Source organism: Ranitomeya imitator, chromosome 5 (assembly GCF_032444005.1).
Source record: "Ranitomeya imitator isolate aRanImi1 chromosome 5, aRanImi1.pri, whole genome shotgun sequence".
NCBI lineage: Eukaryota > Metazoa > Chordata > Amphibia > Anura > Dendrobatidae > Ranitomeya > Ranitomeya imitator.
The window spans coordinates 412,200,815-412,228,222 of NC_091286.1; the positions used below are offsets into that span (position 1 = coordinate 412,200,815).

At 44.9% G+C, this 27,408-nt stretch overlaps 1 pseudogene; it reads left to right on the forward strand.

Annotated features, from left to right (window-relative positions):
- Positions 1 to 25,842, forward strand: part of LOC138680778 (alkaline phosphatase, tissue-nonspecific isozyme-like) — a 38,358-nt pseudogene extending 12,516 nt beyond the window's left edge.
- Positions 25,843 to 27,408: the final 1,566 nt, after the last annotated feature.

Here is a 27,408-nt window from a genome sequence, read left to right on the forward strand (position 1 = left end):
AAAATTGAACTGCATTACTCCACTAGAAATATGAAAAATAAGAGCGTTTAGCGCATAAAAATGGCCAATTTTATGTGTACCTGGTAGCCACTTTACGGCATCTAAGAACTAAGGCTCTACAGGAGAGGGACCTACCAGCGGAATTGACGGAGATGTCAAATCAGATAGATCTAGCTGGGAGCTACCTGATCAATGCATCTTTGGATGCAGCAAACTGTGCGGCATTGGCTGCCGCAATTGCCATTAGAAGGGCTCTATGGTTGAGAACATGGCAGGCGGATTCTACCTCGAAAAAATTCCTTACAACTCTCCCATATCAGGGTGGTCGATTATTTGGGGAAAAACTGGATCAGCTCATTTCTGATACCACAGGGGGGAAAAGCAATTTTCTCCCACAGCAAAAGATTAGACAACCTTTTCGTCGCCTGTTTCAGGCTCGTTTCAAGTCCTTTCATAACACCAGGTGGACTCCAGCGTCAAACCCCGTTGGCCCAGGTCAACCTAATCAGGACAGAGATCATCAGATCTCCTACAGGGCCAACCCATTGGGAAGAATGCAGTCCCAGCTGCCAAGATCAAGGGGACCTAGGTCCCATAGGTTTTCGGCCAAATGACTGGAGGCGGTCTCCGATCTCCACCGACAGAGTAGGCGGCCGTCTACTCTTGTTTCATCAGTCCTGGCTCACGGTGGTTCACGACAGGTGGGTAAGAGAACTGGTGTCCTCAGGGTACAAGATAGAGTTTGTCAGCCATCCCCCATGCCGGTTCTTTCCCTCCCGCCTTCCCAGTTCAGAATCCCGGGTACAATCCCTGTTCAAAACTGTAGAATCCCTTCGGCTCCACGGGGTCATCACTCCAGGAAGAGAGATTTCAGGGGTTCTATTCCAACATGTTTATAGTTCCCAAAAAAGACAGAACTGTAAGGCTCATTCTGGACCTGAAATGTTTAAACAGGTTCGTCAACATTCGTCACTTTCGAATGGAATCTCTCCGGTCGGTCATTGTGGCAATTGAAAAGGGAGAATTCTTAGCTTCAATAGATATTCAAAATGCTTATCTTCACATTCCCATATTTCCTTCGCATCAAAAATTTCTACGTTTTGCTGTAGGCAGCCTACATTTTCAGTTCACAGCCTTACCTTTCAGGCTAGCCACCGCACCCAGGGTGTTCCCAAAAGTCATGGCAGCAGTGGTGTCTATCCTGCACTCCTGGGGCATACTCATTTTGCCATATCTAGACGACCTCCTTATCAAGGGGCCTGTGAGGAAAATGTCTGCATTACTCTGGATACTCTTTCTCGCCTAGGGTGGCTGGTGAATCTAAAGAAATCATCCCTTGTACCACCTCGGAAAATCTCTTTTCTATTGATGATCTTCGACACCTCACAAGGTTTGACAATCCTACCCCGGGACAAGGTCTTGACCCTCCGGCAAGAGGTGAGGGTCCTTCGCCGGCTGATCTACCATACAATCCGGTTCTGCATGAGGGTCTTAGGAAGGATGGTGGCGGCAATAGAGGCAGTGCCATTTGCGCAACTCCATCTTCGTCCTCTACAACATGCACTTTTGGCAGCATGGGACAAGAATCCGTTTTCTCTCAACCTCAGGGGACATCTGTCTCCCCCGGTGAGACAGGCTCTCGCATGGTGGTCAACGAGTACTTCTCTACGACAGGGGAAGCCTTTTCCCCCAGCCCATTGGATGGTAGTCACGACAGACGTCAGTCTTCTCAGTTGGGGAGCAGAATTTTGCCACCACACAGCCCAGGGATGCTGGTCCTCGCGGGAGCCAACCCTCCCGATCAATCTGTTGGAGATTCGGGCGGTTCGGCTGGCTCTGCAGCATTTTCATCATCTTCTAGCAGGCTGCCCTGTCCAGATTCAATCGGACAAGGCCACAGCGGTGGCATACATAAATCATCAAGGGGGTACCCGCAGCAGGGCGGCCATGCACGAGGTAAAACGGGTTCTCTACTGGGCCGAGAAGAATCACTCTGTGATTTTGGCGGTCCACATCCTGGGTGAGGAAAACTGGGCTGCGGATTTTCTCAGTCGTCAGGGCCTTGCATCCGGGAGTGGTCTCTCCATCCCGAAGTTTTTCGGCAAATATGCCAACGCTAAGGAACCCCGGATGAGGACCTGATGGCTTCCGGGATGAATGCCAAAGTACCCAGGTTTGTAGCCCGGTATCGAGATCAACAGGCGATCGCTGTGGACGCATTAGTTCTACCTTGGAACCAGTTTCGTCTCCAATATCTGTTTCCACCTCTGACACTGCTCCCGAAGGTAGTCAGGAAGGTCAAGACAGAGGGAGTCCCAGCAATCCTGGTTGCCCCAGATTGGCCTCGTTGGTCATGGTACGCAGACCTAGTGCAGCTGCTCGCCGAGGTTCCTTGGCAGCTTCCAGAACGCCCAGATCTACTGTCTCAGGGCTCGATCTACCACCATAACTTAGGGGCCCTGTGTTTAACGGCCTGGCCATTGAATCTTGGATTCTGACGCAGGCCGGGTTTTCCCAAAAGGTTGCCGCTACCATGATTAGCACCCAGAAATCTGTCTCAGCACGTATTTATCACCACACCTGGAAGGTTTTCCTTTCATGGTGCAGAAAGCGTGGGCTTCCTCCTCTACATTTCTCCATCACTAACATTCTTGCTTTTCTCCAAGCTGGCCTGGATTTGGGGCTTGCACCAAGTACTCTCAGAACACAAATATCAGCCTTTTCCGTTCTTTTTCAGCGCAGGATCGTTATCAATTTACAGGTGAAAACTTTTCTACAGGGAGTCGCTCAAATGGTACCGCCTTACAGGGCCCCCCTGGATGCTTGGGACCTTAACCTGGTCTTAAGTGCCTTGCAGGAAGCTCCTTTGAACCTCCTCAGGACGTCTTTGACTTACCTTTCCTGGAAAGTCGTGTTTTTGGTGGCCATAACTTCCATTAAGCGGGTATCGGAGCTGGCGGCTCTATCCTTCCGGGCCCCGTTTCTACGGTTCCATCAGGATAAGGTTGTGCTCAGGCTAGCACCCTCTTTTTTGCCAAAGGTGGTTTCCTCGTTTCACATTAACAAGGACATTGTCTTACCTTATTTTTGCCTGGCGCCAATGCACCGTGTGGAAAAAGCTCTCCATACGCTAGATCTAGTGAGAGCGCTTAGGAGGTACATTTCACGAACGGCACCTTTTCGGCAGACGGATGTGCTGTTTGTCCTCCCTAAGGGACGCAGGAAGGGACTCACTGCTTCAAGATCGACCATGGCCAGGTGGATACAATCGGCTATTCAGGAGGCCTACCGTGTCAAGGGCATGGTCGTTCTGGCCGGAATCAGAGCACACTCCACTCGGGCAGTGGGGGCTTCCTGGGCGCTTCGGCACCAGGCTTCAGCAGAACAAGTTTGCAAGGCAGCAACCTGGTTCAGTTTGCATACCTTTTCCAAACACTATAATATCCATACTCAGACTTCTGCAGATGCAAGTCTGGGAAGAAGGATTCTTCAGGCAACGGTAGCGCACTTATAGGCAGCAGATGCCTGGATATTATTCCGGTGAGTCAATTTCCCACTCATGGACTGCTTTAGAACATCCCACAGTCCTGTGTCCCCCAATGAGATGAAGGGATTTTTGTGTTACTCACCGTAAAATTGTTTTCTCCGAGACGCTCATTGGGGGACATAGATCCCTCCCTGTTAGCCAGATGGCTCTTTTTGTTTCATTCTTTTGTTATTTGACTTTATCAGTCGGTGGGGTCATTTCTAGACATGTGTATACATAGGTGTATATGACGGAGGAGGAGCTAAACCTTTTTTTATGTTTACTTAGTGTCAGCCTCCTGGCGGCAGTAGCATACACCCACAGTCCTGTGTCCCCCAATGAGCGTCTCTGAGAAAAGGATTTTACGGTGAGCAACACAAAAATCCCTATTTCATGGGCCCATCCAGTATGTGGGTTCCAAAGCGTAATGGGGTGCATATTACTATTTTGCAGGGCTGGCCTTGCTGCCAATGTGTAAAACAATGGAGTACGGGAGTACAAAATGCATATTGTGAAGTGGATTTTTATGGGCCCATCCAGTATGTGGGTTCAAAAGCTTATTGGGGTGCATATGAATTGGTAGTAGGGCAGGCCTTGAATTCAATACAACACTTTTTCAGGAGTCCCCCCTGGACATCTTATCACAGGGGTATTGGGGTGCGTCATAATTTTTGCCAGCACATCCACTCACAGCATTGGCTACAACAGCTTAGGAGACCCACTGTTTCATAATGGCCCTTTAAGAAGATTAATGCCACCTGATGCACCAGTAAAAATAGGCTCTGTGACTTTGAGTCCCTCCTTCGTAAATGAAACAAGATGGGTTTGCTTATGTGTTACACACCACATGGCCAGCTAAGGTTGTTAAATGTTACAGTGACATTTGCCAGTGAATGCATTTGTAGTGGTTGAAAGCAATGTTAAAACGCTTCAAAAAACGCTGCGTCTGAAATTAGCCTAAGTGGGGGAGGAAATTTTTGGTCTGGGGTTAAATATTTGGCCTTACAGGCAAGTCTTTAACCTGCAAAGGATGTACCTTGACATATTTCCCAGCAAAACCTGTTTTGGTTTAGTTTTAGTGTGTTTTTTGTGGCATCGGGAAAAATGGCATGAATCTCAGAAAAAATTGATTAAAGCTGTGAACTAGGAGTCAGGAATGCTTCCAGGTGCGATCCCCATGATGTCCCTGTGTCATTTGAGCAGTGATTCCATCATTTTCAGACGTTTTTAGACCTTAAAAGGACCCCCGGGGAATCGCGGTAAAAATACTCGGGTCTCCCATAGACTAACATTGGGCTCGTTGTTCTGGCCGAGTACCCGAGTATTCCAATTTGATTGACCCGAGCAACGAGCACTCGAGCATTTTAGTGCTCGCCCATCACTTATATATATATATATACATATATATATATATATATATATATATATTATACTTATATATTTTTTAAGGGGATGAGTCATATACATTTTTTTAAATTACCATTAGTTCCACATACAATGGACAAATATCATCACACTATGGCTGGATCCCATATTACCACCACATAGTGGCCGAATAATACCACATACAGGGGACAAATAATACCACACCATGAACTGACCGCATATTGCAACTAAATAGTGATAGATTAATACCACATACAAGGGGGCAAATACTACCACACCATGACCAGATCACATATTATCATCACATAGTAACAGAATAATACCACATACAAGGGGCAAATACTGCCACACCATGACCTGATCACATATTACCATCACATAGTAACCGAATAATACCACATACAAGGAAAAGATATCACCACAGCATGACCAGATCACATATCACCACCACATAGTGACTGAATACTATGATACTGATCAGTAATGAAAAAAAATCCCACAATACTAATTGCCATTACACACAGGAGCTCTGTTTATACTGTCAATATACAGGTAATACCAGGGCTGCCATCAGGGCATTACTGCCCTTACTGGCATATGAGGCCCGGTGAGCAGAGAGGGGCCCCTCACTTTTGCTCACCTGGTACTAAGCCGGCGTGCTGGAACGCTGGGTATCAGCGCGGCTGCGCGCACTCATTCTCTGCTCCTTCCCTCTCTGCATATTAGTGAGGACTGGAGCAGAGCGCTGGCATTGCGCGTGGCCATGCAGAGAGTTGCCAGCTGCAGTGTAGCAGTGACACACAGTCACACACGCTGTGACTCACCCCCGCACCTGCAGTCAGCAGCAGAATCATCGGATCCCTCCCTTCCAGCAGCGTCACAGCTCTCACACTGTGAAGAGCCATGGAGGGGCGGGGCTAAATTTCGGGAGTGGAGCCAGAGACAAGCAGGGAGAAGAGGCAGAAGGAAATATAAAAATCAGAGTGGGAGAGAGAAAAGATGTAAGAAGACAGAAAACACAACAGAGAGGCAAGACACAGGTGAGAAGTTTATATACATTTATATGGGTATGTTCCCCCGGTCAGTAACCGGCAGCGCTTTGAACGCAGCACATGTCCGCTCCATCCAATGCACTGCTGACTTTTGTACGTGCTGTGATTCCACATGTGTTCATTGAACTGTTCGGAATCACCAAGTCCAAAACCGTGTATGGGGACATTTATCTTTGGGAGACTGAGCGTCTCCGCAAGATAAATTGGCATGCTGCTGTCTGGAAAGACACGCTGCATGTCCGTCTCCACAGGGAAGCTGCACTATGCTGTAATATCTGGCCACTGCAGGTTGGACGTCGCATCCATTCCACAGTGTTTACTGACCATGGAAACATACCCTAAGGTTATGTTTCCACAGGCAGAAACCAGCAGCGCTTTGGACACAGCACATGTCCGCTCCGTCCAAAGCGCTGCCGGTTTTGAACACCAGTGATTCCACCTGTGTTCATTGAACCATGTGGAATCACCTTGTCCAATACATTGGACGGTGATATTAATCTTGCAGAGATGGAGCGTCTCCGAAGCTAAATTGACATGCTGCGTCTGGAAAGACGCTCAACATGTGCGTATGCATAGAGAAACCGGAGGCGTCCGTGAATGCATACTGGAGATGAGATTTCTTCAGATGCCATCCACTATGCTGTAACATCTGGACGCTGCCGGTTGGACATGGCGGATGTATGCAACGTCCAACCCCAGAGTTTACTGACCATGGGAACATACCCTAAGACACTGACTGCAGTGGTGGGATTCAGGGGGCTCTCACCGGTTCAGTGACACTGCTTGTAAAAATAGAAGCCAGTTGCCTGAACTGTCAAGAAGTGGTGCTGCAGTCTGGTTTCCTAGCCCGCAATCTACTATATAATTGTCTAAGGGTCACTTCCGTCTGTCTGTTCCGGATATTCATTAGTCGCGGCCTGTGTCTGTCATGGAATTCAAGTCGCTGATTGGTCTCGCCAGCTGCCTGTCATGGCTGCCGCGACCAATCAGCGACGGCCACAGTCCGATTAGTCCCTCCCTACTCCCCTGCAGTCAGTGCCCGGCGCCCGCTCCAAACTCCCCGCAGTCACCGCTCACACAAGGTTAATGCCAGCGGTAACGGACCGCGTTATGCCGCGGGTAACGCACTCCGTTACCGCCGCTATTAACCCTGTGTGACCAAGTTTTTACTATTGATGCTGCCTATGCAGCGTCAATAGTAAAAGGATCTAATGTTAAAAATAATAAAAAAACTAAAAAATTATTATATACTCACCGTCCGCCGCCTTTCCCACATCTCGCGACGCTCCGCTGACCGCTCCATGCAAGCGGCAGGTTCCGGTGGCAAGGATGGTATGTGACAAGGACCTGTCATGACGTCACGGTCATGTGACCGCGACCTCATCACAGGTCCTGCGCGCCTGTGCGAGAAGGACCTGCCATGACAAAACAGTCATGTGACCGCGACGTCATCACGGGTCCTGCACTACCAACCCTGGGATCAGAAGCTGCCGAGTGCACCGCACACAGGCGACATGACTACAAGGGCTCCCTCAGATGGTGAGTATATGTTTCTTTTTTCTTTTTTAAATAGTTAAATAAATAGGGCAGCACACTGCAGCGCCAAAACATGCAAACTTGAAAAAACGAAATTTGAACTGCATTACTGCACTAGAAATATGAAAAATGAGAGCTTTTAGCGCACAAAAATGGCCAATTTTATGTGTACCTCGTAGCCACGTTAAGGCATCTCTCTTATACGAGGTCCTACGCTTGACCTACCTCACTGAGAATAAACGTCTCCATCTGAATGGGTACATGTAAAAACCTCTTCTTGGACTCAAATTCTCTCTCTATGTGGAGGGGTATTGGACCTACTATAATTAAAACACCTGAAGCTAGGAGGCGGGGAGTGCACGATCAGAAGGCTAGAGAATACATTTCAAAAACCTGACCTGCACATCCAAACATAGACTGAGTGTGAACAGGTGCTGAACCCAGAGTCGCCAACTCGTATATAGTTAAATAAATAGGGCAGCACACTGCAGCGCCAAAACATGCAAACTTGAAAAAACGAAATTTGAACTGCATTACTGCACTAGAAATATGAAAAATGAGAGCTTTTAGCGCACAAAAATGGCCAATTTTATGTGTACCTCGTAGCCACCTTAAGGCATCTCTCTTATACGAGGTCCTACGCTTGACCTACCTCACTGAGAATAAACGTCTCCATCTGAATGGGTACATGTAAAAACCTCTTCTTGGACTCAAATTCTCTCTCTATGTGGAGGGGTATTGGACCTACTATAATTAAAACACCTGAAGCTAGGAGGCGGGGAGTGCACGATCAGAAGGCTAGAGAATACATTTCAAAAACCTGACCTGCACATCCAAACATAGACTGAGTGTGAACAGGTGCTGAACCCAGAGTCGCCAACTCGTATATAGTTAAATAAATAGGGCAGCACACTGCAGCGCCAAAACATGCAAACTTGAAAAAACGAAATTTGAACTGCATTACTGCACTAGAAATATGAAAAATGAGAGCTTTTAGCGCACAAAAATGGCCAATTTTATGTGTACCTCGTAGCCACGTTAAGGCATCTCTCTTATACGAGGTCCTACGCTTGACCTACCTCACTGAGAATAAACGTCTCCATCTGAATGGGTACATGTAAAAACCTCTTCTTGGACTCAAATTCTCTCTCTATGTGGAGGGGTATTGGACCTACTATAATTAAAACACCTGAAGCTAGGAGGCGGGGAGTGCACGATCAGAAGGCTAGAGAATACATTTCAAAAACCTGACCTGCACATCCAAACATAGACTGAGTGTGAACAGGTGCTGAACCCAGAGTCGCCAACTCGTATATAGTTAAATAAATAGGGCAGCACACTGCAGCACCAAAACATGCAAACTTGAAAAAACGAAATTTGAACTGCATTACTGCACAAGAAATATGAAAAATGAGAGCTTTTAGCGCACAAAAATGGCCAATTTTATGTGTACCTCGTAGCCACGTTAAGGCATCTCTCTTATACGAGGTCCTACGCTTGACCTACCTCACTGAGAATAAACGTCTCCATCTGAATGGGTACATGTAAAAACCTCTTCTTGGACTCAAATTCTCTCTCTATGTGGAGGGGTATTGGACCTACTATAATTAAAACACCTGAAGCTAGGAGGCGGGGAGTGCACGATCAGAAGGCTAGAGAATACATTTCAAAAACCTGACCTGCACATCCAAACATAGACTGAGTGTGAACAGGTGCTGAACCCAGAGTCGCCAACTCGTATATAGTTAAATAAATAGGGCAGCACACTGCAGCGCCAAAACATGCAAACTTGAAAAAACGAAATTTGAACTGCATTACTGCACTAGAAATATGAAAAATGAGAGCTTTTAGCGCACAAAAATGGCCAATTTTATGTGTACCTCGTAGCCACGTTAAGGCATCTCTCTTATACGAGGTCCTACGCTTGACCTACCTCACTGAGAATAAACGTCTCCATCTGAATGGGTACATGTAAAAACCTCTTCTTGGACTCAAATTCTCTCTCTATGTGGAGGGGTATTGGACCTACTATAATTAAAACACCTGAAGCTAGGAGGCGGGGAGTGCACGATCAGAAGGCTAGAGAATACATTTCAAAAACCTGACCTGCACATCCAAACATAGACTGAGTGTGAACAGGTGCTGAACCCAGAGTCGCCAACTCGTATATAGTTAAATAAATAGGGCAGCACACTGCAGCGCCAAAACATGCAAACTTGAAAAAACGAAATTTGAACTGCATTACTGCACTAGAAATATGAAAAATGAGAGCTTTTAGCGCACAAAAATGGCCAATTTTATGTGTACCTCGTAGCCACGTTAAGGCATCTCTCTTATACGAGGTCCTACGCTTGACCTACCTCACTGAGAATAAACGTCTCCATCTGAATGGGTACATGTAAAAACCTCTTCTTGGACTCAAAATCTCTCTCTATGTGGAGGGGTATTGGACCTACTATAATTAAAACACCTGAAGCTAGGAGGCGGGGAGTGCACGATCAGAAGGCTAGAGAATACATTTCAAAAACCTGACCTGCACATCCAAACATAGACTGAGTGTGAACAGGTGCTGAACCCAGAGTCGCCAACTCATATATAGTTAAATAAATAGGGCAGCACACTGCAGCGCCAAAACATGCAAACTTGAAAAAACGAAATTTGAACTGCATTACTGCACTAGAAATATGAAAAATGAGAGCTTTTAGCGCACAAAAATGGCCAATTTTATGTGTACCTCGTAGCCACGTTAAGGCATCTCTCTTATACGAGGTCCTACGCTTGACCTACCTCACTGAGAATAAACGTCTCCATCTGAATGGGTACATGTAAAAACCTCTTCTTGGACTCAAATTCTCTCTCTATGTGGAGGGGTATTGGACCTACTATAATTAAAACACCTGAAGCTAGGAGGCGGGGAGTGCACGATCAGAAGGCTAGAGAATACATTTCAAAAACCTGACCTGCACATCCAAACATAGACTGAGTGTGAACAGGTGCTGAACCCAGAGTCGCCAACTCGTATATAGTTAAATAAATAGGGCAGCACACTGCAGCGCCAAAACATGCAAACTTGAAAAAACGAAATTTGAACTGCATTACTGCACTAGAAATATGAAAAATGAGAGCTTTTAGCGCACAAAAATGGCCAATTTTATGTGTACCTCGTAGCCACGTTAAGGCATCTCTCTTATACGAGGTCCTACGCTTGACCTACCTCACTGAGAATAAACGTCTCCATCTGAATGGGTACATGTAAAAACCTCTTCTTGGACTCAAATTCTCTCTCTATGTGGAGGGGTATTGGACCTACTATAATTAAAACACCTGAAGCTAGGAGGCGGGGAGTGCACGATCAGAAGGCTAGAGAATACATTTCAAAAACCTGACCTGCACATCCAAACATAGACTGAGTGTGAACAGGTGCTGAACCCAGAGTCGCCAACTCGTATATAGTTAAATAAATAGGGCAGCACACTGCAGCGCCAAAACATGCAAACTTGAAAAAACAAAATTTGAACTGCATTACTGCACTAGAAATATGAAAAATGAGAGCTTTTAGCGCACAAAAATGGCCAATTTTATGTGTACCTCGTAGCCACGTTAAGGCATCTCTCTTATACGAGGTCCTACGCTTGACCTACCTCACTGAGAATAAACGTCTCCATCTGAATGGGTACATGTAAAAACCTCTTCTTGGACTCAAATTCTCTCTCTATGTGGAGGGGTATTGGACCTACTATAATTAAAACACCTGAAACTAGGAGGCGGGGAGTGCACGATCAGAAGGCTAGAGAATACATTTCAAAAACCTGACCTGCACATCCAAACATAGACTGAGTGTGAACAGGTGCTGAACCCAGAGTCGCCAACTCGTATATAGTTAAATAAATAGGGCGGGCAGCACACTGCAGCGCCAAAAATTGGCCATTTTTGTGCGCTAAAAGCTCTCATTTTTCATATTTCTAGTGCAGTAATGCAGTTCAAATTTCGTTTTTTCAAGTTTGCATGTTTTGGCGCTGCAGTGTGCTGCCCTATTTATTTAACTATATACGAGTTGGCGACTCTGGGTTCAGCACCTGTTCACACTCAGTCTATGTTTGGATGTGCAGGTCAGGTTTTTGAAATGTATTCTCTAGCCTTCTGATCGTGCACTCCCCGCCTCCTAGCTTCAGGTGTTTTAATTATAGTAGGTCCAATACCCCTCCACATAGAGAGAGAATTTGAGTCCAAGAAGAGGTTTTTACATGTACCCATTCAGATGGAGACGTTTATTCTCAGTGAGGTAGGTCAAGCGTAGGACCTCGTATAAGAGAGATGCCTTAACGTGGCTACGAGGTACACATAAAATTGGCCATTTTTGTGCGCTAAAAGCTCTCATTTTTCATATTTCTAGTGCAGTAATGCAGTTCAAATTTCGTTTTTTCAAGTTTGCATGTTTTGGCGCTGCAGTGTGCTGCCCTATTTATTTAACTATATACGAGTTGGCGACTCTGGGTTCAGCACCTGTTCACACTCAGTCTATGTTTGGATGTGCAGGTCAGGTTTTTGAAATGTATTCTCTAGCCTTCTGATCGTGCACTCCCCGCCTCCTAGCTTCAGGTGTTTTAATTATAGTAGGTCCAATACCCCTCCACATAGAGAGAGAATTTGAGTCCAAGAAGAGGTTTTTACATGTACCCATTCAGATGGAGACGTTTATTCTCAGTGAGGTAGGTCAAGCGTAGGACCTCGTATAAGAGAGATGCCTTAACGTGGCTACGAGGTACACATAAAATTGGCCATTTTTGTGCGCTAAAAGCTCTCATTTTTCATATTTCTAGTGCAGTAATGCAGTTCAAATTTCGTTTTTTCAAGTTTGCATGTTTTGGCGCTGCAGTGTGCTGCCCTATTTATTTAACTATATACGAGTTGGCGACTCTGGGTTCAGCACCTGTTCACACTCAGTCTATGTTTGGATGTGCAGGTCAGGTTTTTGAAATGTATTCTCTAGCCTTCTGATCGTGCACTCCCCGCCTCCTAGCTTCAGGTGTTTTAATTATAGTAGGTCCAATACCCCTCCACATAGAGAGAGAATTTGAGTCCAAGAAGAGGTTTTTACATGTACCCATTCAGATGGAGACGTTTATTCTCAGTGAGGTAGGTCAAGCGTAGGACCTCGTATAAGAGAGATGCCTTAACGTGGCTACGAGGTACACATAAAATTGGCCATTTTTGTGCGCTAAAAGCTCTCATTTTTCATATTTCTAGTGCAGTAATGCAGTTCAAATTTCGTTTTTTCAAGTTTGCATGTTTTGGCGCTGCAGTGTGCTGCCCTATTTATTTAACTATATACGAGTTGGCGACTCTGGGTTCAGCACCTGTTCACACTCAGTCTATGTTTGGATGTGCAGGTCAGGTTTTTGAAATGTATTCTCTAGCCTTCTGATCGTGCACTCCCCGCCTCCTAGCTTCAGGTGTTTTAATTATAGTAGGTCCAATACCCCTCCACATAGAGAGAGAATTTGAGTCCAAGAAGAGGTTTTTACATGTACCCATTCAGATGGAGACGTTTATTCTCAGTGAGGTAGGTCAAGCGTAGGACCTCGTATAAGAGAGATGCCTTAACGTGGCTACGAGGTACACATAAAATTGGCCATTTTTGTGCGCTAAAAGCTCTCATTTTTCATATTTCTACTGCAGTAATGCAGTTCAAATTTCGTTTTTTCAAGTTTGCATGTTTTGGCGCTGCAGTGTGCTGCCCTATTTATTTAACTATATACGAGTTGGCGACTCTGGGTTCAGCACCTGTTCACACTCAGTCTATGTTTGGATGTGCAGGTCAGGTTTTTGAAATGTATTCTCTAGCCTTCTGATCGTGCACTCCCCGCCTCCTAGCTTCAGGTGTTTTAATTATAGTAGGTCCAATACCCCTCCACATAGAGAGAGAATTTGAGTCCAAGAAGAGGTTTTTACATGTACCCATTCAGATGGAGACGTTTATTCTCAGTGAGGTAGGTCAAGCGTAGGACCTCGTATAAGAGAGATGCCTTAACGTGGCTACGAGGTACACATAAAATTGGTCATTTTTGTGCGCTAAAAGCTCTCATTTTTCATATTTCTAGTGCAGTAATGCAGTTCAAATTTCGTTTTTTCAAGTTTGCATGTTTTGGCGCTGCAGTGTGCTGCCCTATTTATTTAACTATATACGAGTTGGCGACTCTGGGTTCAGCACCTGTTCACACTCAGTCTATGTTTGGATGTGCAGGTCAGGTTTTTGAAATGTATTCTCTAGCCTTCTGATCGTGCACTCCCCGCCTCCTAGCTTCAGGTGTTTTAATTATAGTAGGTCCAATACCCCTCCACATAGAGAGAGAATTTGAGTCCAAGAAGAGGTTTTTACATGTACCCATTCAGATGGAGACGTTTATTCTCAGTGAGGTAGGTCAAGCGTAGGACCTCGTATAAGAGAGATGCCTTAACGTGGCTACGAGGTACACATAAAATTGGCCATTTTTGTGCGCTAAAAGCTCTCATTTTTCATATTTCTAGTGCAGTAATGCAGTTCAAATTTCGTTTTTTCAAGTTTGCATGTTTTGGCGCTGCAGTGTGCTGCCCTATTTATTTAACTATATACGAGTTGGCGACTCTGGGTTCAGCACCTGTTCACACTCAGTCTATGTTTGGATGTGCAGGTCAGGTTTTTTAAATATCTTTTTTCTTTTTTAACCTGTGACATACATGGCTGGGCAATATACTACGTGGCTGGGGAATATATTACGTGGCTCTGTGCTGTATACTACGTCGCTGTGCAATATACTACGTGGCTCTGTGCTGTATACTACATCACTGGGCAATATACTACGTGGCTCTGTGCTGTATACTACATCACTGGGCAATATACTACGTAACTGGGCAATATACTACGTGGCTGGGCAATATACTACGTGGCTGGGCAATATACTACGTGACTGGGCAATATACTACGTGGCTGGGCAATATACTACGTGACTGGGCAATATACTACGTGGCTGGGCAATATACTACGTGGTTGGGCAATATACTACATGGGCTGTGCAATATACTACGTGACTGGGCAATATACTACGTGGCTGGGCAATATACTACCTGGTTGGGCAATATACTATGTGGCTGGGCAATATATACTATGTGACTGGGCAATATACTACGTGGCTGGGCAATATACTACGTGGCTCTGTGCTGTATACTACGTCACTGGGCAACATACTACGTAACTGAGCAATATACTATGTAACTGGGCAATATACTACGTGGCTGGGCAATATACTACGTGGCTGGGCAATATACTACGTGACTGGGCAATATACTACGTGGCTGGGCAATATACTACGTGGCTGGGCAGTATACTATGTGGTTGGGCCATATACTACGTGGCTGGGCAATATACTACGTGACTGGGCAATATACTACGTGGCTGGGCAATATACTACGTGGTTGGGCAATATACTACGTGGCTGGGCAATATACTACGTGGGCTGTGCAATATACTACGTGGACATGCATATTCTAGAATACCCGATGCGTTAGAATCGGGCCACCATCTAGTTTTCAAATAAATGTGCATCTGAGGAGGCACATTCAGTTGCAATATATTGTGGTACAGAAAGCCACCGGATTTCTGCACAGCAATAGTTACCAGCTGCCAGCCAATGACAGGCCAGCAGCTGACAGCGGCGCACATGTCGCCGGCGTATAATGTCACTCTCATGCGTCGGTGCATCCGCACCTCAAATAAATGAGAGGAGATTTTTTTTACTTTCTTTTTGTACTGAAAGCCACGGGATGGGAGCTCATATGGGGCAGGATGGGAGCTCATATGGGGGCAGGATGGGAGCTCATATGGGGCAGGACGAGAGCTAATATGGGGGCAGGATGACAGCTCATATGGGGGCAGGATGGGAGCTCATATGGGGGCAGGACAGGAGCTCATATGGGGGCAAGATGGGAGCTCATGAGGGCAGGATGACAGCTCATATGGGGGCAGGTTGGGAGCTCATAGGACAGGATGGGAGCTCATATGGGGGTAGGATGGGAGCTCATATGGGGCAGAATGGGAGCTGATATGGGGGCAGGATGGTAGTTCATATGGGGGCAGGATGGGAGCTCATATGGGGGCAGGATGGGAGCTCATATGGGGGCAGGATGGGAGCTCATTTGGAGGCAGGATGGGAGCTCATATGAGGCAGGATAGGAGCTCATATGGAGGCAGGATGGGAGCTCAGATGAGGTAACAAGGCAGCTCATATGGGGCAGGATGGGAGCTCATATGGAGGCAGGATGGGAGCTCATATGGGGCAGGACGGGAGCTAATATGGGGGCAGGATGACAGCTCATATGGGGGCAGGATGGGAGCTCATATGGGGGCAGGACAGGAGCTCATATGGGGGCAGGATGGGAGCTCATGGGGGCAGGATGACAGCTCATATGGGGACAGGATGGGAGCTCATATGGGGGTAGGATGGGAGCTCATATGGGGCAGAATGGGAGCTGATATGGGGGCAGGATGGTAGTTCATATGGGGGCAGGATGGGAGCTCATATGGGGGCAGGATGGGAGGTCATATGGGGGCAGGATGGGAGCTCATTTGGAGGCAGGATGGGAGCTCATATGAGGCAGGATAGGAGCTCATATGGAGGCAGGATGGGAGCTCAGATGAGGTAACAAGGCAGCTCATATGGGGCAGGATTGGAGCTCATATGGGGCAGAATTGGAGCTCATGAGGGCAGGATGGCAGCTATTGTGGGAGAAAGATGGGAGCTCATATGGGGCACAATGGGAGTTCATATGGGGCAGGATGGGAGCTCAGATGAGGTAACAAGGCAGCTCATATGGGGCAGGATTGGAGCTCATATGGGGCAGAATTGGAGCTCATATGGGGCAAGATTGGAGCTCATATGGAGGCAGGATGGGAGCTCATATGGGGCAGGATGGGAGCTCATATGGGGGCAGGATGGGAGAACATGGCTGGAGCCAAGAATGAAACACAAGGGGGCCAGGATGGGAAATATCATTACTTTCAAGGCTAATCAAGGGCTATTATTACTGTAGTGATGTATTTTATTTTTAGAGGATACTGTTTTCAATTAAGGGGGTCCCGTTACTCTACTGAGCGACACTGTCACCTTTTTTTCTTCATCTGATATAGTGTAGAAGTCGGGAAAAATTAAGTAATGTGCTCTGCAAGCAGTGCTCTAAAAATCTGTGTTATTTCCTGCAGAAATGAGTCCTGGGTGGAAGAAGTGATGGCGGTCTGTGCTGGTTGAAGCTGAAAAGTAAAGATGGAAGACTTCATCTCGAGACGTCACTGGTGAGTCAGTGTATTACGTGTACACCCACAGTATACACTGTATATTATATACAGAGCTCCTGTGTATAATGTCACTGGTGATCACTTTATTATCTATACACTGTCCATCGGTGATCCCTGTATTACTAGTACACTGACACTATATACAGAGCTCCTGTGTACAATATCACGGGTGAGCCCTGTATTACCTGTACACTGACACTATATACAGAGCTCCTGTGTACAATGTCACCGTGATCCCTGTATTACCTGTACACTGACACTGTATACCAAGTACAGATCTCCTGTGTATAATGGCACTTATGGTGATATTAGTATTGTGTTTTATTTTATTGATGATCAGTATTGTAGTAATCGGTCACTGTTTTGTGGTTATATGTGATCTGGTAATGGTGTGGCGGTCTTTGTTCCTTGTATGTGGTATTATAGGTCACTATGTGGTGGTAATATGGTGTCTGGTCATGGTTGGCGGTATTTGTCCCTTGTATGTGGTATTATTGGTTATTTTAAAAATTGAAAAACAAAAATATACCTAAATTGTATTGGATATTTTAACAAATGTTTAATAAGTTACAGAAGAGTAGAGCCCGGCCAAAATAGTATACAAAAGCTACTGGCTATGTATGTGATCTGGTGATGGGAACTGGTAATGTGTGATTGGTGAGGACGTGGTGCAGAAGGGAAGTTTTTCCAAGAAAGGGCAATGGGACTGTGGAAGGTTCGAGTGATGGAGGCAGAGCTGAGGTGGAGCCTGGGTGGAGTCTCAAGGGGGCCCCGAAAATGTTGCCAGTATGGGGCCCCGAAATTTCTAGTGGCAGCCCTGGGTAATACAGTGATCATCAGTGATATTATATGTAGGAGCTCTGTATATAGTGTCAGTGTATACAGCTCAAAAGGGTGCTTCTACTCAATACTGAGCAAAGTATCTGGATACTTATGACGGTGTGATATTTCACTTTTTCTTTTTTATTAAATTTTCTAAAGTTTCCACATTTCTGTTTTTTTCAGTCAAGATGGGGTGCAGAGTGTACATTAATGTGAAAAAAATGAACTTTTTTGAATTTACCAAATGGCTGCAATGAAACAGAGTGAAACATTTAAAGGGGTCTGAATACTTTACGCACCCACTGTAGGTAATACAGTGATCACCAGTGACATTATGAACAGGAGCTCTCTGCATAGTGTATAGTGTACAGATAATAGTGATCACCAGTGACACAGTAACATTGTATAAGGGAGCTCTGCATATAGTGTCAGTGTACAGGTAATACAAGGATCATCGGGGACCTTATACACAGTATCACTGTATATAGTGTCAGTGTACAGGTAACATAAAGATAAACAGTCGCACTCAAAAAATTATATCTTTAGTAAAGAAAAAAAATGTATTTCAATCACAAAATAGTACAATAAATTCACCGCAGTCATGTCAAATGAGGAAGGCAAAGGTAACGTTTCGACCCTATCTTGGGTCTTTTTCAAACCTTGCTAATATGGAAGGTTATGCAGAGAAATTGTGCACAAATGGTACAAGAATCCCGTTAGGGCAGGGGTGGGGATCCTCAGGCCCTAGGGCCATTTACGGCCCTCAATGACCCTTTTATCAGGGCCCCAAGCAGATTCTCCGGGACCGCATTCTTGGGCAGGGAGATGTATTTTGATTACAACCAGCTCATTAATTTCTTCATGCCCTGTTGGCACACACATGCAGTGTTCACTACTGAACACTGAAGGGCATGTAATGAAAGATTACTTCTTGAAACCAGTGCCAGAGTCAGGATGTACTTTGTGGGCAGAGTGTGTATGGCCTCCGAAGGATGGTATAAACATCCAAATGGCCCTTGGCAGAAAAAAGATTCGCCACCCCTGTGTTAGGGGCTTGCAATTTTTATACTGTATTAAAGTCCATAATGATGAATACGAACTGCAAAAAGTTTATTCATATAAAAAAAATGCTAACAATCGTGCAAAATGGCGCATAAATAGTATTATCAAAAAAGTGCTATTTGTGCATATATGTTTTTTTTGTATGTTAAATTGCATGTAAGGTGCTTGATTTTCAATATAGTATTCTGTGGTTACGCATATACACTATATACTGTGTGTATATATATATATATATATATATATATATATATATATATATAAAGCTGCTTCGAAGCATGCATACAACTATTTAATGGTATAATGCTGTAAAGTGCCTCATTAGAAATAAAGTGCTTTAACAATGCAAATATTTTAACTCTGCACATTTAGTATAGTGGACTTACATGTGTGAAGTTTCGATGTAGGTGCTCCCGCCGCCCCAACTCACGTTTTGTGTGAAACACTTCTTCAGGAGGCGTCAGGACAGGAGGGTTCAAACAACTCCTATAAGTGAGTGGTGAAGGGCATGACTAAGTAAAATAAAATTCACTGAACCTTGCATTGTACCTTGATGGTGGGTGTTATGAACTGGTGATTTAGAACCACAATGGACCTGATAGTTACTAATAACATAGGACGAGCTCTGAGACGTGGGAACTCTGCTGACCGCAATCCCTAATCCTATAACACCACACTAGAGGTAGCCGTGGAGCGCTTCTGACCAGACCTAGGCGCCTCGGGCACAGCCTGAGAAACTAGCTAGCCCTGAAGATAGAAAAATAAGCCTACCTTGCCTCAGAGAAATTCCCCAAAGGAAAGGGCAGCCCCCCACATATAATGACTGTGAGTAAAGATGAAAATACAAACACAGAGATGAAATAGATTTTAGCAAAGTGAGGCCCGACTTACTGAACAGACCGAGGACAGGTAAGATAGCTTTGCGGTCAGCACAAAAACCTACAAACAACCACGCAGAGGGCGCAAAAAGACCCTCTGCACCGACTAACGGTACGGAGGTGCTCCCTCTGCGTCCCAGAGCTTCCAGCAAGCAAGACAAACCAATATAGCAAGCTGGACAGAAAAAATAGCAAACAAAAGTAACACAAGCAGAACTTAGCTTATGCAGGGCAGACAGGCCACAAGACGATCCAGGAGAGAGCAAGACCAATACTGGAACATTGACTGGAGGCCAGGAACAAAGAACTAGGTGGAGTTAAATAGAGCAGCACCTAACGACTTAACCTCGTCACCTGAGGAAGGAAACTCAGAAGCCGCAGCCCCACTCACATCCACCAAAAGAAACTCATGGACAGAACCAGCCGAAGTACCACTCATGACCACAGGAGGGAGCTTGACCACAGAATTCACAACAGTACCCCCCCTTGAGGAGGGGTCACCGAACCCTCACCAGAGCCCCCAGGCCGACCAGGATGAGCCAAATGAAAGGCACGAACCAGATCGGCAGCATGAACATCAGAGGCAAAGACCCAGGAATTATCCTCCTGACCATAACCCTTCCACTTAACCAGGTACTGGAGTTTCCATCTCGAAATACGAGAATCCAAAATCTTCTCCACTATATACTCCAACTCCCCCTCAACCAAAACCGGGGCAGGAGGATCAACGGATGGAACCACAGGTGCTACGTATCTCCGCAACAATGGCCTATGGAATACATTATGGATGGAAAAAGAAGCTGGAAGGGTCAAACGAAAAGACACAGGATTAAGAACCTCAGAAATCCTATACGGACCAATGAAATGAGGCTTAAACTTAGGAGAGGAAACTATCATAAGAATATAACGAGATGACAACCAAACCAAATCCCCAACACGAAGTCGGGGACCCACACAGCGCCTGCGGTTAGCGAAACGTTGAGCCTTCTCCTGGGACAATGTCAAATTGTCCACTACATGAGTCCAAATCTGCTGCAACCTATCCACCACAGTATCTACACCAGGACAGTCCGAAGACTCAACCTGCCCTGAAGAGAAACGAGGATGGAAACCAGAATTGCAGAAAAACGGCGAAACCAAAGTAGCCGAGCTGGCCCGATTATTAAGGGCGAACTCAGCCAAAGGCAGAAAGGACACCCAATCATCCTGATCAGCAGAAACAAAACATCTCAGATATGTTTCCAAGGTGTGATTGGTTCGTTCAGTTTGGCCATTTGTCTGAGGATGGAAAGCCGAGGAAAAAGACAAATCAATGCCCATCCTAGCACAAAAGGCACGCCAAAACCTCGAAACAAACTGGGAACCTCTGTCAGAAACGATGTTCTCCGGAATGCCATGCAAACAAACCACATGCTGGAAAAACAATGGCACCAAATCAGAGGAGGAAGGCAATTTAGACAAGGGTACCAAATGGACCATCTTAGAGAAGCGATCACAAACCACCCAAATGACCGACATCTTTTGAGAGACGGGGAGATCCGAAATAAAATCCATAGAGATATGTGTCCAGGGCCTCTTCGGGACCGGCAAGGGCAAAAGCAACCCACTGGCACGAGAACAGCAGGGCTTAGCCCGAGCACAAATCCCACAGGACTGCACAAACGAACGCACATCCCGTGACAGAGACGGCCACCAAAAAGATCTAGCCACCAAATCTCTGGTACCAAAGATTCCAGGATGACCAGCCAACACCGAACAATAAACCTCAGATATAACTCTACTCGTCCATTTATCAGGGACAAACAGTTTCTCCGCTGGGCAACGATCAGGTCTATTAGCCTGAAATTTTTGCAGCACCAGCCGCAAATCAGGTGAGATGGCAGACAAAATTACCCCCTCTTTGAGAATACCCGCCAGCTCAGGCAAATCCGGAGAGTCGGGCACAAAACTCCTAGACAGGGCATCCGCCTTCACATTCTTAGAGCCCGGAAGGTACGAAACCACAAAGTCAAAACGGGAGAAAAACAGTGACCAACGAGCCTGTCTAGGATTCAACCGTTTGGCAGACTCGAGATAAGTCAAGTTCTTGTGATCAGTCAAGACCACAACGCGATGCTTAGCTCCTTCAAGCCAATGACGCCACTCCTCGAATGCCCACCTCATGGCCAGCAACTCTCGATTGCCAACATCATAATTACGCTCAGCAGGCGAAAACTTCCTGGAAAAGAAGGCACATGGTTTCATCACCGAGCCATGAGAACTTCTTTGTGACAAAACAGCCCTTGCTCCAATTTCAGAAGCATCAACCTTCGACCTGGAACGGGAGCGAAACATCTGGCTGGCACAACACAGGGGCAAAAGAAAAACGACGCTTCAACTCCAGAAAAGCTTCCACAGCAGCAGAAGACCAATTGACCACATCAGCACCCTTCTTGGTTAAATCAGTCAACGGTTTAGCAATACTAGAAAAATTATTGATGAAGCGACGATAAAAATTAGCAAAGCCCAGGAACTTTTGCAGACTCTTCAGAGATGTCGGCTGAGTCCAATCATAAATGGCCTGAACTTTTACAGGGTCCATCTCGATAGTGGAAGGGGAAAAAATGAAACCCAAAAATGAAACCTTCTGAACACCAAAGAGACACTTTGACCCCTTCACAAACAAAGCATTCGCACGCAGGACCTGGAACACCATTCTAACCTGCTTCACGTGAGACTCCCAATCATCCGAGAAGACCAAAATATCATCCAAGTATACAATCAGGAATTTATCCAGGTACTCTCGGAAGATGTCATGCATAAAGGACTGAAATACTGATGGAGCATTGGAAAGCCCGAATGGCATAACCAGGTACTCAAAATGGCCCTCGGGCGTATTAAATGCTGTTTTCCATTCATCGCCCTGTTTAATACGCACAAGATTATACACACCACGAAGATCTATCTTGGTGAACCAACTAGCCCCCTTAATCCGAGCAAACAAATCAGACAGCAGCGGCAAGGGGTACTGAAATTTGACTGTGATTTTATTTAGAAGGCGGTAATCAATACAAGGTCTCAGCGAACCATCCTTCTTGGCCACAAAAAAGAACCCTGCTCCCAATGGCGACGACGATGGGCGAATATGACCCTTCTCCAAGGATTCCTTTACGTAACTCCGCATAGCGGCGTGCTCAGGTACAGACAAATTAAACAGTCGACCTTTAGGAAACTTACTACCAGGAATCAAATCGATAGCACAATCGCAATCCCTATGCGGAGGTAGGGCACTGGACTTGGGCTCATCAAATACATCCCGGTAATCCGACAAGAACTCTGGGACCTCAGAAGGGGTGGATGATGAAATAGACAGAAATGGAACATCACCATGTACCCCCTGACAACCCCAGCTGGACACAGACATAGATTTCCAATCCAATACTGGGTTATGGACTTGTAGCCATGGCAACCCCAACACGACCACATCATACAGATTATGCAACACCAAAAAGTGAATATCCTCCTGATGCGCAGGAGCCATGCACATGGTCAGTTGGGTCCAGTACTGAGGCTTATTCTTGGCCAAAGGCGTAGCATCAATTCCTCTCAATGGAATAGGATACTGCAAGGGCTCCAAGACAAACCCACAGCGCCTAGCATACTCCAAGTCCATCAAATTTAGGGCAGCGCCTGAATCCAGAAATGCCATGACAGAATAGGAAGACAAAGAGCAGATCAAAGTAACGGACAAAAGAAATTTCGACTGTACCGTACCAATGGTGGCAGACCTAGCGAACCGCTTAGTGCGCTTAGGACAATCGGAGATGGCATGAGTGGAATCACCACAGTAAAAACACAGCCCATTCCGACGTCTGTGTTCTTGCCGTTCAGCTCTGGTCAAAGTCTTATCACATTGCATAGGCTCAGGTTTATGCTCAGATAATACCGCCAAATGGTGCACAGTTTTACGCTCACGTAAGCGTCGATCGATCTGAATGGCCAAAGACATAGACTCATTCAGACCAGCAGGCATAGGAAATCCCACCATGACATCCTTAAGGGCTTCAGAGAGACCCTTTCTGAAAATTGCTGCCAGCGCACATTCATTCCATTGAGTGAGCACAGACCACTTCCTAAACTTCTGACAATATATCTCTACCTCATCCTGACCCTGACACAGAGCCAGCAAATTTTTCTCTGCCTGATCCACTAAATTAGGTTCATCATAAAGCAATCCGAGCGCCAGAAAAAACGCATCAATATCACATAATGCAGGATCTCCTGGCGCAAGGGAAAATGCCCAGTCTTGAGGGTCGCCACGTAATAAGAATAAAAAGAAATAATGATCTTAACTTGTTGAACTGGGTCACCAGAGGAGCGGGGTTTCAAAGCCAGGAATAGTTTACAATTATTTTTAAAACTCAGAAACTTAGCTCTATCTCCAGAAAACAAATCAGGAATAGGAATTCTAGGTTCTAACATAGAATTCTGAACCACAAAGTCTTGAATATTTTGTACTCTTGCAGTGAGATGATCCACACAAGAAGACAGACCTTTAATGTCCATCACTACACCTGTGTCCTGAACCACCCAAATGTCTAGGGGAAAAGAAAGACAAAACACAGTGCAGAGAAAAAAAAATGGTCTCAGATCTTCTCTTTTCCCTCTATTGAGAAGCATTAGTACTTTGGGCCTCCAGTACTGTTATGAACTGGTGATTTAGAACCACAATGGACCTGATAGTTACTAATAACATAGGACGAGCTCTGAGACGTGGGAACTCTGCTGACCGCAATCCCTAATCCTATAACACCACACTAGAGGTAGCTGTGGAGCGCTCCTGACCAGACCTAGGCGCCTCGGGCACAGCCTGAGAAACTAGCTAGCCCTGAAGATAGAAAAATAAGCCTACCTTGCCTCAGAGAAATTCCCCAAAGGAAAAGGCAGCCCCCCACATATAATGACTGTGAGTAAAGATGAAAATACAAACACAGAGATGAAATAGATTTTAGCAAAGTGAGGCCCGACTTACTGAACAGACCGAGGACAGGTAAGATAGCTTTGCGGTCAGCACAAAAACCTACAAACAACCACGCAGAGGGCGCAAAAAGACCCTCCGCACCGACTAACGGTACGGAGGTGCTCCCTCTGCGTCCCAGAGCTTCCAGCAAGCAAGACAAACCAATATAGCAAGCTGGACAGAAAAAATAGCAAACAAAAGTAGCACAAGTAGAACTTAGCTTATGCAGGGCAGACAGGCCACAAGACGATCCAGGAGAGAGCAAGACCAATACTGGAACATTGACTGGAGGCCAGGAACAAAGAACTAGGTGGAGTTAAATAGAGCAGCACCTAACGACTTAACCTCGTCACCTGAGGAAGGAAACTCAGAAGCCGCAGCCCCACTCACATCCACCAAAGGAAGCTCATGGACAGAACCAGCCGAAGTACCACTCATGACCACAGGAGGGAGCTTGACCACAGAATTCACAACAGGTGGGGAAAAGTGTTATAATATGTTGGCCGGTGGGATTATTTGTGCCTGTCTGGTGTTGAATACAAGTCTTGTACCATCTAAGTTGTCCGAATAAAAAGCAATGAGGCATTTAGAAAGGAAGTTCATCCACTTTTTCAGGCACCACATAGCCAAAAAGATTATTCCTTTATTTCTCATCTTTGTAGGTTTGGCGCCAAGTAAAGCCAGTGACATTAAACCTTTCGCTAGCCTTTTGTATGGAAATGGACTTGGATTTAAATTCACTAATGGAGTACGGGACATGCCATATTTGATATGTCCCTGACGGGAATATGTCTTGATTTCTCCAGAGATTAAATAAAGCCGGCATAGACAATGAACGGAGATGAAATGTAATGTTTGTGATAGTAAATCTTTATTTTAGTACATTTAGAACCTGTTCTCTATAACAAATCGGGTATTTTTCTTTTTTTTTTACCTCTTTCTCTTTCCATAATTTGGGATGTGGTTGTCACCATAACTGAAACTTTGCCTTACTTTTGTTCAACAGAAGCCAATAATTACAGACAGCAGGCTGCTATACCACTAGTGTCGGAGACTCATGGAGGAGAGGATGTGGCAATCTTTGCTAAAGGCCCATTTGCCCATCTTTTTCATGGCATCCATGAACAGAGTTACATTGCCCACGTCATGGCCTATGCAGGCTGTCTGGAACCGTATACAGACTGTGAACAATTAAAGGCAAATTTGCCCGCTGAATAGCTTCTGAAACATCCACCTGTATTGCTGAGGCTGTAATAATGGTGGTAGGAATAAAGAATTTGTGATCTTGGAGCATTTCAGATACATATACCGTAGTCTGTTTGTAATTTTGATGATTAGGATTTTTTATTAAATTTATTACTGAATAAAACTACTTAATTGTAAATCTTAGTAGGTGTCTATATGCATTTTATTAACAGTCCAAATAGTAAGGATAGTTATTATGTTCAAGATCTCTTGACATTGGTTAAGACAATTATTACAAAAATTACTTTACTTGGAAAATATCTGTTGAAAATTTCTTTATAGCAACCTTAAACGTTCATGCATTACAAATGGTGCTATAAAAATGATTAATAATAATAATAATTAAGAATGTAACTGTTTTCAATATACTGCATGACTTGAAAAACAATATTCCAGCTATATCCGGTAGGGGGCAGGAGAGATCTTCTTACCTTGTTTGGGTGCGGGAGACACTGATGTATGTGCCATTTACGGTAATTTTGAGAGGTTTTACTACTATTTTTACTCTGCCATTTTTTACACTGAAAAACACTTGATAAACTGAAAAAAAATCATAAATTCTCATTACTGGTATTTTCAGCGTCTATTTGCCACTGCCAGATATATTTTCAAAAGTGTAAAGCTAGGCTCATTTTACAGCTCTTTTTACTGATTAGTAAGACATTGTAAACATTTTTGTAGTAAAAAGAATTTGAAATTACGTTTATTGTTGTTAGCATGCAGGACAATTCCATTTAAAGGCAGCATCTCCTCCGAAACAGCGGACACTACTTGTGTGAAACGTGCTGACTATTAATGTTGGCTTCTAACAACTGGGAACAAATCGGAGAGCAGAATGAAATCACATTTCCATGTTTCATATGGGCCTAATTCCTTTTTGGAATAGAAGATACAATATGAAATAAATGAAGATGCATATTAGGACAAAGCATTAGAAAGCAAGTATTTTTTTTCTGAGGTTTAAATCCGTATTAATTACATATTCATTATTACATGAGCTCAGTGCTTCAGAATCCTAGAAATCCTGAACAAAGTTACATAAAAGAAAGAAATAGGGAAATTGAGGGCCAACAGCCCGAAACACCGTGTCTGCGAATTGAGATACTGATTTGGCTTTTATCCTAAGTCATATTGCACGACTCGTTAAAGAGTTGATTGTGACTTGTAGGATCGCTACTTCCAACAGGTGGCGCTATAGAGTTTAAGTCCTCTTTTTCTCAGAAGAGGCAATTTGCATATAAAATAAAGAAAGAAACAAACTAAATGGCCACCTTATTTTCAGGGGGTTTGAAGCATGTATGATACCAAACTAACATAAAGGGGAATGTGTCATGAAATATTTTTTTAAAATGTTTGAAATTTATGTTAAAAAGTTTCTTTAGAACTGTAAAAAATGAACTGGTGTAGTACCTGTTTGTATTACTTTTTACTAAGCCACTTGGGTTATCCATTTTAATTTGCAGGCGTGTAAAGGTCCGTTTACACCAGGCCTGGGCAAACTGTGGCTCGCAGGCCGCATCCCTCCCTCAGGGATCTGACTTTTCTCAGAATTGTCCTTCTGATTGTATCCCCCATCC